The sequence below is a fragment of the Ranitomeya variabilis genome, chromosome 4 (assembly GCF_051348905.1).
Source record: "Ranitomeya variabilis isolate aRanVar5 chromosome 4, aRanVar5.hap1, whole genome shotgun sequence".
NCBI lineage: Eukaryota > Metazoa > Chordata > Amphibia > Anura > Dendrobatidae > Ranitomeya > Ranitomeya variabilis.
The window spans coordinates 471,524,846-471,537,098 of NC_135235.1; positions in this window are offsets into that span (position 1 = coordinate 471,524,846).

The following is a 12,253-nucleotide window of genomic DNA, read 5'->3' on the forward strand; positions in this document are numbered from 1 at the left end:
TCAAAAACTGAGAAGTGGGGCGTGCAATATTATTTGGCCCCTTTAACTTAATACTTTGTTGCGCCATCTTTTGCTGCGATTACAGCTGCAAGTCGCTTGGGGTATGTCTCTATCAGTTTTGTACATCGAGAGACTGAAATTCTTGCCCATTCTTCCTTGGCAAACAGCTCGAGCTCAGTGAGGTTTGATGGAGATCGTTTATGAACAGCAGTTTTCAGCTCTTTCCACAGATTCTCGATTGGATTGAGGTCTGGACTTTGACTTGGCCATTCTAACACCTGGATACGTTTATTTGTGAACCATTCCACTGTAGATTTTGCTTTATGTTTGGGATCATTGTCTTGTTGAAAGACAAATCTCCATCCCAGTCTCAGGTCTTTTGCAGACTCCAACAGGTTTTCTTCAAGAATGGTCCTGTATTTGGCTTCACGCATCTTCCCATCAATTTTAACCATTTTCCCTGTCCCTGCTGAAAAAAAGCAGGCACAAACCATGATGCTGCCACCACCATGTTTGACAGTGGGGATGGTGTGTTCAGGGTGATGAGCTGTGTTGCCTTTACGCCAAACATATCGTTTGGCATTGTTGCCAAAAAGTTTGATTTTGGTTTCATCTGACCAGAGCACCTTCTTCCACGTTTGGTGTGTCTCCTAGGTGGCTTGTTGCAAACTTTAAACGACACTTTTTATGGATATCTTTGAGAAATGGCTTTCTTTTTGCCACTCTTCCATAAAGGCCAGATTAGTGCAGTGTACGACTGATTGTTGTCCTATGGACAGACTGTCCCACCTCAGCTGTAGATCTCTGCAGTTCATCCAGAGTGATCATGGGCCTCTTGGCTGCATCTCTGATCAGTCTTCTCCTTGTTTGAGATGAAAGTTTAGAGGGACGGCCGGGTCTTGGTAGATTTGCAGTGGTATAATACTCCTTCCATTTTAATATGATCGCTTTCACAGTGCTCCTTGGGATGTTTAAAGTTTTGGAAATCATTTTGTATCCAAATCCGGCTTTAAACTTCTCCACAACAGTATCATGGACCTGCCTGTTGTGTTCCTTGGTCTTCATGATGCTCTCTGTGCTTCAAACAGAACCCTGAGACTATCACAGAGCGGGTGCATTTTTACGGAGACTTGATTACACACAGGTGGATTACATTTATCATCATTAGGCATTTAGGACAACATTGGATCATTCAGAGATCCACAATGAGCTTCTGGACTGAGCTTGCTGCACTGAAAGTAAAGGGGCCGAATAATCTTGCACGCCCCACTTTTCAGTTTTTGAATTTCCACAAAAATTTAAAATAACCAATAAATTTCGTTCAACTTCACAATTGTGTTCCACTTGTTGTTGATTTGTCACCAAAAAACAGGATTTTTGGTTGCTTACCGTAAAATCTGTTTCTTGAAGCCTCCATTGGGGGACACAGGAACCATGGGGTGTATGCTGCTGCCACTAGGAGGCTGACACTATGCAAATAAAAAAGTTAGCTCCTCCTCTGCACACCCCGACTGGCATTATGCTCTTCAGTTAGTGAGAAAGCAGGAGATAAATAACAAGGTTGAAAACCATAACCACAAACTTGAGAACTGTAAATGTGAGAACAGTCATAGAACATAAAACAACAGAAACTGAGAAACATTGGGAGGGTGCTGTGTCCCCCAATGGAGGCTCCAAGAAACAGATTTTACGGTAAGCAACCAAAAATCCTGTTTTCTTTATCGCCTCTCATTGGGGGACACAGGAACCATGGGACGTCCCAAAGCAGTCCCAAGGGCGGGAACAAACAGACTTCCACCAGGCCAGAGGACTCACCACTGCCGCCTGCAAGATCCTTCTGCCTAGGCTGGCGTCCGCCGAAGCGTAGGTCCATACCTACCTTGTAAAATTTGGCGAACGTGTGGATGGAAGACCAGGTTGCCGCTTTGCAAAGCTGTAGGGCGGAAGCCCTGTGGTGCACCGCCCAGGAGGCGCCGACTGCCCGGGTAGAGTGAGCCTTGATCCCAGGAGGGGGCACTCTGTTCTTGACCCGGTAAGCCTCCAGAATTGCCGTTCTGATCCAGCGAGCAATAGTCGCCTTAGAAGCCGGTTGGCCTCTGCGCGGAATGACGAAAAGAGAATCCGTCTTCTGGAAAGTGGACATTCTATCCAGGTAGATCTTCACTTCCCTGACGAGGTCCAGCTTGTTCAACGATTGCTCCAGAGGATGAGTCGGAGCTGGACAAAAGGAAGGTAGAACGATGTCCTCGTTGAGGTGGAAGGTGGAAACCACCTTAGGAAGAAAAGGCGGAGGCCTGAGGACCACCTTGTCCTGGTGGATGACCAAGAACGGACGACAGCAAGACAGGGCCGCCAACTCGGAAACGCGGCGGATAGAAGTGATGGCCACAAGAAAGGCCACCTTCCAAGATAGAACTGACAGGGGGACCTCCCTGAGAGGCTCAAATGAGAAACCCTCAGAACGTCCAGTACCAGGTTTAAATCCCATGAATCCACAGGGGCCCTGTACGGAGGGACAGCGTGGGCTACTCCTTGAAGGAAGGTCTTAACCTGTGGTCGGGAAGCTAAAGTCTTCTGAAAAAGGATGGAAAGCGCAGAGACCTGGCCCTTCAGGGAACAAAGAGCTAGGCCCGAATCCAGTCCTGCCTGAAGGAAGGCCAAAATGGAAGGCAGGGAAAAGGACATAGATGAAACACGGTTGGACTCGCACCAACGGAAGTAAGCCTTCCAGGTACAATAGTAGATCCTTGAAGACGAAGGCTTCCGAGCCTGAATCATGGTGTGAATCACCCGGTCCAAAAGGCCGGACGCTCTTAGAACTGTGGTCTCAACAGCCACGCTGTTAAACTGAGCAACCGAGAATTCGGGTGGCAGATTGGACCCTGAGAGAGCAGATCGGGCCTGTCTGGAAGGCGCCAGGGGGCGTCCGCGAGAAGATTGACGAGCTCCGCGAACCAAGCTCTCCTGGGCCAATCCGGGGCGATCAGAATAACCGGCACCCCTTCCGCTTTGATCTTTTTCAACAGTTTGGGAAGTAATGGAAGGGGTGGGAACAGGTAGGGCAGCACGAACTGTGACCAAGGAATGGCCGGAGCGTCGACGCCCACTGCAAGAGGATCGCGAGACCTGGAGACGAACTGCGGAACCTTCCTGTTCATTCGAGATGCCGTGAGGTCCACGTCTGGAGTCCCCCATTGAAGACAAATCTGATGGAAGACCTCCGGATGCAAGGACCATTCCCCTGCCGCGAGACCCTCGCGGCTGACGATGTCGGCGGCCCAATTGTCCACGCCGGAGATATGCACCGCGGATATCACCGGAACCGTTGCCTCTGCCCAGAGGAGGATCTTGGATACCTCGGCCAAGGCGCTCCGAGTCCCCCCTTGATGGTTGACATATGCCACCGCCGTGGCATTGTCCATCTGGATTCGGATTGGAAGGCCCCTGAGAATCCCTTCCCTGTGACAAAGGGACAGAAAAATGGCCTGGATCTCGAGGACATTGATCGGCAAGGTTGACTCCTGCGCCGAACAGCGGCCCTGTACAGTCAGGTGGCAAAACACCACACCCCAGCCGAGCAGGCTGGCATCCGTCGTCACCACTTGCCAGTGGACTGGAAGAAAGGACCTGCCCTGGGAGACGAGAGGTGACGTGAGCCACCAGTTGAGAGACCGTTTGACCCGGGGAGAGAGTCGGATCGGGCAGTCCAGGGAGAAGACAGACCTGTTCCACTGAGACAGGATGGCTTGCTGAAGAGGTCGCGAGTGAAATTGGGCGAAGGGAATCGCTTCCAATGTTGCTACCATCCTCCCCAAAACCTTCATGGCCGACCGGAAGGAGGGAGACCGAGGGCCCTGGAGCATGCGTATGTCCCGACAAAGAATGGATCTCTTGTCTTTGGGAAGAAAGACCTTGGTCTCACGAGTGTCGAAGAGCATGCCCAGAAAGATGATGCGCTGAGAAGGAATAAGGCAGGACTTCTTCCGGTTGACCAGCCACCCGAAACGGGCTAGGGTGTCGAGAACGATGGACAGGCTTTCGTGGGCCTGAGAAAAGGACGGAGCCTTGATGAGGATGTCGTTGAGGTATGGAAACAGAACCAGGCCTCTGACCCTCAAGATGGCCATCAGCGCTGCCATGATCTTCGTGAAAACTCTTGGGGCGGTTGCAAGACCGAACGGCAGGGCGACGAACTGAAAATGTTCCTGAAGCACTGCAAAGCACAGGTATCGGTGATGTCCCAGGAATATCGGAACATGGAGGTAGGCGTCCGGAATATCTATGGAACACAGAAAATCCTGAGACTCCATGGAAGCAATTACTGAACGAAGGGATTCCATCCTGAAGTGCTTCAGACGAACTCTCTTGTTCAGCAATTTGAGATCCAGAATGGGACACACCCTGCTGTCTTTTTTCGGTACCACAAAAAGGTTTGAATAGAAACCTGTGAACCGTTCTTTTTCTGGGACGGGAACAATTACCCCGGCTTTGAGGAGAGAAGTGATGGCTGCGAAGAAACCCGGAACTAGAGCGGGATCTCTTGGAGGTCGGGATTCGAAAAAACGATCCCGGGGTCGTGAAAAGAACTCTATCTTGTACCCCGAGGATACAACTTCCCTGACCCATGCGTCCTCTGCTGAGAAGATCCAAACGTCCCTGAAGAGACGGCCGCCCAGCCTGGGAGGTGGGCTGACGACTAGCCGAGAGTCATGCCGAGGTGGTTCTTCCAGTCCTGGACCTGGAGGATCTACCCTGGGAGTAGGGAGGACGCCAGGATGGAGTGGGCCTAAAGGATACTGTCGTCTTCTCTTGACGTACCTGTGACCTCTGTTGCTGCTGGGAGAAGGAATTTGATGCCGCGAAGCGACGAAAAGGCCGAAAAGACCGAAATTGACGTCTAGGAGGAGGGCGACGAGGCTTGGCCTGGGGAAGAAGGGAACTTGTGCCCCTTGTAGCATCCTTAATGATTTGGTCCAGCTTAGAACCAAAGAGACGAGACCCCTGAAAAGGCAAGCTGGTAAGGGACTTTTTATAAGACAAATCCGCCTGTCAGGCCTTAAGCCAAACGGTCCGGCAGATGGCAACCGCGTTGCTGGATGCCTGAGCCGCACAAGATGCGGCGTCCAGGGAGGCGGAGAAATCTGGTTGGCAAGTTCCGCCAGCTGTCCGGATGGAACCCCGTCCAGAATGCCCTGACGGAGCTGTTTGGCCCATTTGGATATGGATTTTGAAACCCAAGTGGAAGCAAAGGCCGGGCAAAGACTAGCTGAGGCCACTTCAAAGGCTGACTTCGCGAAAGATTCTATGACTCTATCGTTAGAATCCTTCAGAGATGCTCCGCCGGACAGTGGAAGGACTGTGTTGGTGGACAGTCTGGAAACTGGAGGGTCCACCAAAGGAGAAGCAGTCCAAATAGCGGTGAGCTCCGGAGAAAAGGGATATAAAACGCCAAGTTGCTTTCCTCTCTGAAAGCGTCTGGTCGGGTTCTCTCTTTCTCTGGTCATAATCTCCTCGAATTCCGGGTGAGGAGCGAAAAACTTGGAAGGTGGCTTAGCCCATGTAAACGAAACCGCCTGATCTGCGGGTTCCGTAGAGGACTCCTTGATGCCACAGGTTAGATTTATCGCTCCAATGAGATTCTGAACCATATCCCTCATGGTAGCGGTTTGGTTCTAATCCAGCTCCGAAACATCCTCCGAAAGCGCATCAGAGAATGCCTCGCCTGACTCAGGAGAGGAGGATCGGGAGGACGCCGACCGCAGAGGAGGACCGTGTGGCGAGATGGAGCGAGAAGAGGACTCAGACCGTCGTTCCTGTCTGGACCTTTTGCGGCTTCAGGGGTCAGACGGAGGCTCCTGCGACCCGCTGGCTACTGCGGGGGTCTGCAGAGGTAATCGATCCAGCACAGACACCAGAGTTTGAGATACCCGTGTTAGATCGGCCACCGATTGTGACAGAGAGGAAGCCCAGCCTGAGATGGGGGTATCACTCTTGGGCGGATCGGTCGGGGGATCCTGGGCGGTGGGAACGATCGGGTTGCTGCAGGCCTGACAGAGCGGAGAGGACTGACCTGAGGGATGTTTGCAGTTACAGGACGAACATGCAAAGTACTTGACTAAGGCATAAGAGGAGGAAGTAGGAGGACGAGAGCGGCCCCCTTTAGAGGTAGACATTTTGAGGAGGTCTGAAGAAAATGCCAGAGGGTTAAGGGACAGTGGGAGCAGAGGGGGGTGTCAGTCTGCAGTGCAGAGCTACTCACAACAGACGAGAAAATGGATACCCGGTGGAGGAAGCTGTCCAGCTTGCGGTGGATCTCCGGAGAGAAGTAGAGCTCCTGCTGCAATCCGCGCAGATGGTGACCGCTGAAAGGGTGTAGGTCAAGAATGTGCGCTCTGGAAAGTGCGGAGCGCGATGTGTTGCCAAGCAGCGGCGTGGGCGGAGTCAGCCGAGATGGCGCCGGTGGGCGGAGAGTGCAGGACAGATATTGTCGGGTGGGAGAAAGCCCGCCCGATGAAAGCAGAAGTGGGCGGAGCGCGTACCGGAAGTAGGCCTGAGCAGAAGCCGGGGCCTAAATTAGAAGCTGGAGGAAAGAGCCGCGGCGTCGGAACAGTGCGCCGCAGATAGAAAATTTGGCGCAGCAGCCTGCCAAGGCTGTCAAGCTGGAGAGCAGCCGCCGTGAAACCCGCGGCGCCAGAGCAGTGCGCCGCAGGGAGAAGCGGTGCGGCAGCCTGTCAAAGTTGTCGCGCTGGAGAAGGTAGTGCGGAAGGTAGTGCGGCCCCATTGAAACCGCGGCGCCGGAGCAGTGCGCCGCAGGAAGAAGCGGCACGACAGCCTGTCAGGGCTGTGTCACAGGAGAAGGTGGTGCGGCCGCCGCCGGAGCAGTGCGCCTGAGAACCGCGGCGCCGGGGGTAGGAAGCGGCGGGCAGCCTGTAGGGGCTCCGCGCCGGATAGAAGGCAGAGGCGCCACAGCAAGAAGAAAACGCGCCTGACTGCTGCGCAATTGAGGATCACCTTGTCCTGCAAACCTGGGCCGTGCTGTTGCAATCTGGCGCAAGCGACGGCCAGGTATTCTGGGAGCCCCTAGCGAGACCCCCCCTTGAAATATCTGGGATGGGATGGGGAAATACTTACCTCAAACCTCCCATGCCGATACTAACCTGAAGGGGAATGAGACGTCCAGGGAGCTGATGGACGTCCTGGTCTCCGCAACCGATAGGCTCTGGTGGGCGAGTGGGTGGGGAACGGAGCCAGGACCGGACTTCTGAGCACGCTTGTGTGCTAGGATCATAGTCCTGCTGAGGGATCTATGAGTATACGGGGTGGCAGTACACGCTGTACTCATAGTCCGTATTATGGGACTACAGGTGTGACTGTTCACCCTGTATCCCTCCGGGAAACCTGAAAGAAAACGACGCACATTGAGGTAGATAAGGGTCTAATGAAAGACCACCTCCTACTGGCACTAAGCTAAACTGAAGAGTATAATGCCAGTCGGTGGGGTGTACACTGCAGAGGAGGAGCTAACTTTTTTATTTGCATAGTGTTAGCCTCCTAGTGGCAGCAGCATACACCCAGGGCCGTTTCTTCAACAGGGCGGGCAGGGCGGCCACACGGGGCGCCGTGGGGCCGGGGGGCGCAGGAGAGGCCTCGGGCCCCGGTGGTCCCCTGCCCGCTGCTGCTGCTGTTTAAGGGCTGTCAGGGGCGCGGATGCCGCGCTCAGTGCTGAGCGCGGGCGCGCCCTGCCCGAACTCAGCTGCAAATCTGACAGCTGAGCGGTCAGATCATCGCCTCGCGTCGCCGCGCCCCCCCCCCCGCACCGCACATAATGGTTGCGGCCACCTCGGCGCCGCCACTCACCTCCGCTCCGCGCTGGATGAACAGCGAGAATGAACAGCCAGGATGAGGCAGCTCGGCCACTCCCACACTGATAGCAGGGGCGCCGCGCTCTCGGCTGAGCACGGGCGCTCCCTGAGACAGTGATCAAAGAGCTAAGCACACACACTATCACTGTCAGACTAGGCTGCCTGGCTGTTGCCAATTTCAATGCTGGACAGGACAGGCTGCAGTCTAGTCTGACAGTGGTAGCAGTATAGCAAAAATGCCCACCCCCTGCCTATGGATTAGTCCTTCCCTTCCCAGCAGCCCCATTTAGCAGTCTGAGCGCGCTCAGACTCAGAGGGCAGAGGGCACTGACACACTGAACAGGTGAGGGGGTCTGAGGGATGGGATGGGTTGGGCTAGCCTTTTTTTTTGGATGGGGACCCCCACACCTGCCCCCCCCCCAACCACCCTTGGGGCATGCTGATTTGGCATGCCCCACAGCATGAAACCCGGGAGGGGGCCCAGCTGACTTACCTCATCTTTGGCAGTCTGGTGGCATCCTCACCCAGCGCACTCTTTGCACCAGACAAACATTTCAACATTCTGCTTGTATGATTGCATAACATAAAATGATATCTTTTACTGTCAAATTTTTGTCTTTTCTTTTTAAAGACCAGTTATAATGCCACCTCCTAAGCCTTCAGGAGCACAATTTCGAAAAAGAAAGCAAAAAAAGAAGAGTGAAGATGCAAAAGGTGCAAAATTAATGGCAATGTACTTGCAGACAGAAAGTGCAGTACCACACCCAGGATATGTTTCTTCAGAAACGGAACCACAAGGTTCAGGCTCTCAAAGTCTGAGCTACTTTTCACATGAAGAACGTGATCCCAAATCTGGAGATGAACATCACAAATCAAGAATGATGTCTTCAACACTGGAGTCTGAAACATCTTGTTCAATAAATACATCTGAAAATGAGCAGACTGCACCTAAACCTGCAGAGGCTGTTACAGCTGTGTCATCGCATGAGTCTGGAAGTACAAATGATGTTCTTTCTACAGACATTTCCGAAGATAACTCAGAGTGTTCAAATAAGGATGTCTTTACCTATAAAGATATAGCATTGTGGCCAAAACCAATCAAGGGTCAAGTAAAAGACCATATTGTCCTCCAAGGACCACAACCTCTGCCTGCCTCTGATTTCATATACCCCAGGGACAATGAAAAGCGTCATTTTTCCTCATTTTATGGATTCCTTGTGCTGCCAAATCGAGAGAAGGTACCCAGACGATGGCTACAATATTCTGTTTCTGCAGACAGAGTGTACTGCTTCTGCTGTAAGTTGTTTGATCACAATCCAAAATCCAAGCTTGGGACTATAGGCATCAGCAACTGGGCACATATTGGGGAATACCTATCTACACATGAATTGTCTGCTGCACATGTAAATTCACGTCATGCATGGATTGATGCACAGAATAATCTTAAAAAAAATACAGGAATTGATAAAGATTTGCAAACCCAGATTACACAGGAACATAACCGCTGGCGAGAAGTGTTGGAAAGAGTTATGGCAGTAACTGTATACCTGGCAACCAATAATTTAGCTTTTCGAGGATCGTCAAATACATTGTTTACACCAAATAATGGACATTTCCTTGGGCTTATAGAGCTTCTTGGAAAATTTGAACCAGTAATGAGAGATCATTTAAAACGAATTACTTCCCAGGAAATCCATACACATTACTGTGGAAATTTAATTCAAAATGAAATTATCTGCTTGATGGCCTCTCAGGTGAAGAAATGTATTCTAGAAAAAGCCAAAAGATCTAAGTATTTTTCAATAATGTTGGACTGCACACAAGATGCAGGTCACACTGAACAGTTGTCATACACCTTAAGATTTGTTGATATAGATGATGATCACGTAGCAATAAAGGAACATTTTATTGGCTATCGTCCTGCTACTGATACATCTGGGGAAAGTCTCGCCAATCTCCTTTTAGAAGAGATTAGTAAATGTGACCTGGACATGAACAATTGTCGAGGACAAGGATATGACAATGGTGCCAACATGATAGGCATGCAAAAAGGAGTTCAGGCTAGAATCTTAAAAAAATATCCTCGGGCATTTTTTAACCCCTGTGGATGCCATAGTTTAAACTTGGTTATAGGTGACGCTTCCAAATCATCGGTAAAATCTGTAAATCTGTTCGGTGTGTTACAAAGGCTTTATAACCTGTTTGCATCATCTTCTAAACGATGGTGTATAATAAGTGAACATGTGAAGCATCTTACGCTGAAGAAGGTATGTGCTACTCGTTGGGAATGCCGTGTTGAAAGCTTAAAGGCAGTACGCTATCAATATCCGGAAATTCACGAGGCTCTCCTAGATTTGGAGCAAAAGGTTGATGATCCCACTCTTGCTTCTGAAGCAAAGTCACTGTCAGTGATGTTGGAAGACTTTGCCTTTCTAATCACACTGGTAGTATGGTATGACCTTTTATTTCAGGTACAAATCGTAAGTAAATCTATGCAGTCAAAAAATATGGAGATGACTCGATGCAACGATTTGTTGAAGAAGTGTACCATATTTGTAAAAGAATATCGTGATTCTGGCTATGAATCTGCAAAGACCGTGGCCACTGAAATGGCTACAGACTTGGGCATCGAAGCTAAATTTACAATAAATAAAAGGCCCAGTAAAAAAAAAAAATTGTTTGACTATGAAAGTCAGGATGAGTTAATTACAGATGCAGAGCAACATTTTAAGATTTCTGTTTTCTACCCTCTTGTAGATAACATGGTTGCATCACTGGAGAGGCGTTTCTCACAACTGTCTGAGCATAATAAATGTTGGGGCTTTCTATACAACATTAAAGATTTGCCAGAAAAAGAACAACTTAAAAATATGTGCAAATCGTTGGAAAATATGCTAAGCCATACTGCAGAGGTAGACAAACTACAATGTGACATTGACGGCAATGAATTGCTGGAAGAATTAAAACATATTCAGCCAATGATTTCAAATTCTTCTATAACACCACTGGAGGTTTTGAAGCACATAAATTACACGCACTCTCATGACCTGTTTAAAAACATATGGATTGCCATGAGGATATTACTAACTATTCCGATTACAGTTGCAAGCAGTGAGAGAAGCTTTAGCAAACTGAAGCTGATAAAAACATATCTTCGTACCACAATGACAGATGAGAGGTTATCATCTCTTGCTATTTTATCAATAGAAAATGAACTGGCAGAAAAGCTGAATTATTCGGAAGCTATTAATGCTTTTGCAGCGGCTAAATCTAGAAGAGTCAGTTTCTCATAAATCTGCAACCTACAATTTTTAGGATCTGTTTCCAAAATAATTAATAGATATTATTTACCTACAACTTTGTTCTCACCGTTAATAATTAGCATACTTGTCCCTTTTCCCCAAGTTCTATATAAGTTAAAGGCAAATTATAATTTATTAAAAAAAGGGAAGATACAAGCCTGCTCTCTATTTATTACTCAAGCCCACAAAAATAATGTTTATTATTTTCGGTGCCGGGGGGGGGGGGGGGGGGGGGAGAAATTTCCTACTCTCGCCCTGTGTCATTTTTGGGCTAGAAACTGCCCTGCATACACCCATGGTTCCTGTGTCCCCCAATGAGAGGCGATAAAGAAATTTACATTTGGTATCTATGTTTGAAGCATGATATGTGGGAAAAGGTTGAAAAGTTCCAGGGAGCCGAATACTTTCGCAAGGTACAGCAACTTCCTTAAAAAAAAAAATTTGCCTCCAAAATTGTGCTGATGTAAAGTAGACATGTGGGAAATGTTATTTATTAACTACTGTGTGTGACATATCTGTGTGATTTCAGGGCATGAAAATACAAAGTTTGAAAATTTCAAAATTTTCGCCAAATTTCCATTGTTTTCACAAATAAACGCAAATTTTACCACTATCATGAAATACAATATGTCACTAAAAAACAACCTCAGAATCATATGTTGAAGCTTTCCAGAGTTAATACCTCATAAAGTAACAGTGGTGAGAATTGTAAAAATTGGCCTGGTACAAGAGTAGAATCTCTTTAACTTCTGGCATATTATTCTGATTAAACTTTTTCACTATGTATTGAGCCTCACTCACTACCTACTGCTTTCTAACATCCACTACATGAAACTCTGAAGAAATAAAGTACTACTCTTTTCCGGTGAACACGTGTCACGCGTCCACCGACTTCACGATCAGAGCGCAAAGAAAGAAAATAATGAAGTCAAATTGGGAGATCTGAGATTGCATGTGGAAAATGGACACCTAGGACTGTAGATAGCCATTTTCCAGTTCTGTTTATTACATTGCCGCCTTTGTACAGAAACGTATGCAGTGACAAAACACCTTGAAATTGTATACAATTTCGATAGATCGATAAATTAA